General features: G+C 36.3%; 1 pseudogene; it reads left to right on the plus strand.

Moving 5' to 3' along the window:
* The first annotated feature begins 1,204 nt into the window (after positions 1 to 1,204).
* Positions 1,205 to 2,288, plus strand: LOC102732712 (heterogeneous nuclear ribonucleoprotein D-like; annotated as a pseudogene).
* The last annotated feature ends 2,935 nt before the right edge of the window (positions 2,289 to 5,223 follow it).

Raw genomic sequence — 5,223 nt, forward strand, 5'->3', positions numbered from 1 at the left:
AATATGCAAAAGAAGGAAACTAGACACTTTCTTATACTGTACACAATAATAAATTCAAAATGGATGAAACACCTGAATGGGAGACAGGAAACCATCAAAATCCTAGAGGAGATCACAAGCAGTAAGCACTTTGACATTGGCCGTAGCAACTTCTTACTAGATATGTCTCCTGAGGCAAGAGAAACAAAAGGAAAAATAAACTATTGGGACTTCAACAAGATAAAAAGCTTCTGCACAGCAAAGGAGAAAATCAACAACACTAAAAGGCAACTTATGGTATGAGAGAAAATATTTGTGAATGACATACATGATAAAGGATTACTACCCAAAATATATAAAAACTACCAAACTCAACACCCAAAAAACAAATAATCCAGTTAAGAAATGGGCGGAAGACATGAAGAGACATTTTTCCAAAGAAAACATACAAATGAAAAATGTCATGAAAAGATGCTTGGGATGCCTGGGTGGTTCAGCCAGTTAAGCGTCTGCCTTCGGCTCAGGTCATGATCTGATCCCAGGGTCCTGGGATGGAGTCCTGCACTGGGGGGTCCCTGGTCAGTGGGGAGTCTGCTTCTCCCTCTCCCTCTGCCTGCTGCTCCCCCTGCTTGTTCTCTCTCTCTCTGACAAATAAATAAAATCTTTTAAAAAAAAAAGATGCTCAACATCACTGATCATCAGGGAAATACAAATCAAAACTACCCTGAGATATCACCTCACACCTGTCAGAATGGCTAAAATTAACACCCCAGGAAACAACAAATGTTGGTGAGAATTTGGAGAAACAGGAACTGTCTTGCTCTTTGGTTGGAATGCAAACTGGTGCAGCCACTCTGGAAAACAGTATGGAGGTTCCACAAAAAGCTAAAAATAGAACTACCCTATGACTCAGCAATTACACCACTAGGTATTTACCCAAAGGATAAAAAAATACTGACTCAAAGGGATACATAAACCCTGATGTTTACAGCAGCATTACCAACAATAGCCAAATTATGGAAAGAGCCTAAATGTCCATCATCTAATGAATGGATAAAGAAGATATGGTGTGTGTTTGTGTGTGTGTGTGTGTGTGTGTGTGTTTGGATATTACTCAGCTATAAAAAAAAAAAAATGAAGCTCTTCTGCCACCATTTTAAATTCAACTCCATACAACACTCCACTTCACTTCTACCATGACCTGGACTGTGGGCCAGCAACCCTGGCTGACAACTCCACCATTATGGAGGACATGAACGAGTACAGCAACATAGAGGAATTCACAGACTGATCCTCCAAGATCAGTGTAAGCAAGAATCAACAGGATGGGGCACCTGGGTGGTTCAGATGGTTAGGCGTCTGCCTTTGGATCAGGTCATGATCCCACGGTCCTGGGATCCCTCTCCTCCTACTGCTCCTCCTGCTTGTGCTCTCTCACTCTCTGTCAAATAAAGATAAAATCTTTAAAATTTTTTTTTAAAAAAGAATCAACAGGATGATGGTAAAATGTTTATTGGAGGCTTGAACTGGAATACAAGCAAGAAAGATTGGACTGAATATTTGTTTTGATTTGGGGAAGTTGTAGACTGCACAATTAAACAGATCCAATGACTAGATCAAGAGGATTTGGATTTGTGCTTTTGAAAGATGCTGCTGGTGTTGATAAGGTTTTGGAACTGAAAGAACACAAACTGGATGGCAAACTGACAGACCCCAAAAGGACCAAAGATTTAAAAGGGGAAAAAAAAAAAGCTTTTTGTGGATGGATTGAGCCCAGATACTTCTGAAGAACAAATTAAAGACTATTTTTGGAGCCTTTGGAGAGATTGAAAATATTGAACTTCCCATGGATACAAAAACAAATAAAGAAGAGGATTTTGTTTTATCACATATACAGATGAAGAGCCAATAAAGAAATTGTTAAAAAGCAGATATCATCAAATTGTTTCTGGGAAGTGTGAAATCAAAGTTGCACCAGCCAAAGAGGTATATAGGCAACAAAAAAGGAAGAGGTGTTGTGGCTGGTGGATGAGGTGGCACTAGGGATTGTGGACAATGTCAGGACCAAAACTGGAACCAAGGATTTAATAACTATTATGATCAAGGATATGGAAATTACAATAGTGTCTATGGTGGTGATCAAAACTATAGTCGCTATGGTGGCTATGACTATACTAGGTGTAACGGGAATTATGGATATGGAAAGGGATATGCAGACCACAGTGGCCAACAGAGCACTTACAGCAAGGTGTCTCAAGGGGGTGGCAATCACCAAAACAACCACCAGCCATACTAAAGGAGGACTTTGGAAAAAAACAGGAAGAGATTGCTAAAGTTAACCTATCTTGTAGGATGACACTGAAGATTGGTCTTCTATTGATCTAAGATGATTATTTTGTAAAGGCCTTTCTAGTGTACAAGACATAACTCTGTCCAAATGTATATAGTTGCCAATTAGTTTTCTTTTTTATTTTGTCTTTTGCTATCTGTTTTATGACTCAATGTGGATTTGTATTTATACAGATTTTATTTGTACAATTTCATGTTAAACCTCAAATAAATGCTTCCTTATGTGAAAAAAAAAAAGGAATGAAATTTTGTCATTTGCCACAACGTGGACGGAGCTAGAGAGCAATATGCTATGTGAAATAAATCAGTCAGGGAAAGACAAATACCATATGATTTCACTCACTGTGGAATAAAGGAAACAAAACAGATGAACTTGGAGGGGGGAAGAGAGACGCATATCATAAAACAGACTCTTAACTATAGAGAAAAACTGAAAGTTGCTGGAGAGAAGGTGGGCGAGGGATGAGTTAAATGGGTGATGGGTATTAAGGAGGGCACTTGTTGTGATGAGAACTGGGTGTTGTACGTAAGTGATGAATCACAAAATTCTGCACCTGAAACTAGTATTACATTGTATGTTAACTAATTGGAATTTAAGTAAAAACTTGAAAAAAATCCAATGGAACAGATCAATTAAACCAGGAGCTGGTTCTTGGAAAAATCAGTAAAATTGATAAACCTCTAGCCAGACTTATCAAAAAGAAAAGATAAAGACCCAAATAAATAAAATCCCAAATGAGAGAGCAGAAATAGCAACCAACTACACAGAAATACCAACAGTTATAATAGAATATTATGAAATTTATATACCAACATAAGGACAACCTAGAATAAATGGATAAATTCCTATAAACATGTAAAGTACCAAAATTGTAAAAGTAAGAAATGGAGAACTTGAACACACCGATAACCAGCAAAGAAATAGAATCAATAATCAAAAAACTCCCAACAAACAAAAAACCATGGCCAGATGGCTTCATGGGTGAATTATATCAAATATATAAAGAAGAGTTAATACCTATTCTTCTCAAACTATTCCAAAAAATAGAAATGGAAGGAAAACTTCCATATTCATTCTGAGGCAAGCATTACCATGATACCAAAACCAGATAAAGACACCACAATAAAAGACAACTACAGGGCAATATCTCTGATGAACATAGATTCAAAAATCCTCAACAAAATACTTACAAACCAAATTGAACAATGCATAAAAAAAATTATTCACTACATTCAAGTGTGATTTACTCCTGTCTTGCAGGAATGTGGTTCAATATTCACAAATCAATTAACGTGATATACCACATTAATAAAAGAAATGATAAGAACCCTATGATCATCTCAATAGATGCAGAAGTAGCATTTGACATAGTAAAACACTCATTCATGATAAAAAAACCTTCAACAAAGCTAGTTTACCTCAACATAATAAAGGCAATATATGAAAAACCCACAGCTATTATCATCCTCAATGGAGAAAAATTGAGAACTCTTCCTCTATGGTCAAGAACAAAAAAGGATGTCCACTCTTTTTTTTTTTATTATTCATGAGAGTCAGAGAGAGAGAGAGGCAGAGGCAGAGGGAGAAGAAGGCTCCCCGCCTAGCAGGGAGCCCGATGCGGGACTCGATCCCAGGACCCCGGGATCATGACCTGAGCCAAAGGCAGACGCTTAACCATCTAAGCCACCCAGGCGCCCCAGGATGTCCACTCTTACCACTTTTATTCAACATAGTACAGGAAGTCCTAACCACAGCAATCAGACAACAAAAAGAAATAAAAGACATCTAAATCAGCAAGGAAGAAGTCAAACTTTCTTTATTTGCAGGTGACATGATTCTCTATATAGAACGCAAAAGATTCTACAAAAAAAAAAAAAACCTTCTAGAAGGTATAAACAAATTCAGTAAAATTGTAGGATACAGAATCAACATACATAAATTTATTGGATTTCTATACACCAATAATGAAACAGCAGAAAGAGAAATTAAGGAAAGAACCCATTTGTAATTCCATCAAAAACAATAAGATATCTAGGAATAAACCTAACCAAAGATGTGAAAAACCTATAATTTGAAAGCTGTAAGACACTTATGAAAGAAATTGAAGATGACACAAAGAAATGGAAAGACATTCCATGTTTGTGGTTTGGAAGAACAAATATTGTTAAAATATCTATACACCCAAAGCTTTTTCACAGAGCTAGAACAAACAAACTTAAAATTTGTATGGAACCACAAAAGACCCTGAATAGCCAAAGCAATCTTGAAAAAGAAAAATAAACCTGGAGGGATCACAATTCCATACTTCATATTACAAAGCTGTAGTGATTAAGACAGTATATTACTGGTATAAAAATGGACACACTGATCAATAGAACAAAATAGAAAGCCCAGAAATGAACCCAGAACTATATGGTCAATTAATCTTCAACAAAGAAGGAAAGAATATCCAATAGAAAAAAACAGTCTCTTCAACAAATGGTGTTGGAATTCTGGACAGCCACATGTAAAAGAATGAAACTTGACCACTTTCATACACCATACACAAATGTAAATTCAAAATGGATTAAAGACCTGATGTTAGACCAGAAACTATAAAAATTCTAGACGAGAACAAAGGTAGTAACCTCTTTGACATTGGCCATAGCAATGTTTTACTAGATATGTGTCCTGAGGCAAGGGAAACAAAAGCAAAAATAAAGTATTGGGACTACATAAAAATAAAAGAGCTTCTGCACAGTGACAGAAACAATCAAAAAAACTAAAAGGCAACCTACAGAATGAGAAAAGATATTTGAAAGTGACATTTCCAATAAAGGGTTAGTATCCAAAATATTTAAAGAATTTATAAAACTAAACACCCCCCAAAATGAATATTCCAATTAAAAATGAGC

This window comes from Leptonychotes weddellii, chromosome X (assembly GCF_054177405.1).
Source record: "Leptonychotes weddellii isolate Sample4059 chromosome X, ASM5417740v2, whole genome shotgun sequence".
In the NCBI taxonomy this organism is placed as follows: Eukaryota; Metazoa; Chordata; class Mammalia; order Carnivora; family Phocidae; genus Leptonychotes; species Leptonychotes weddellii.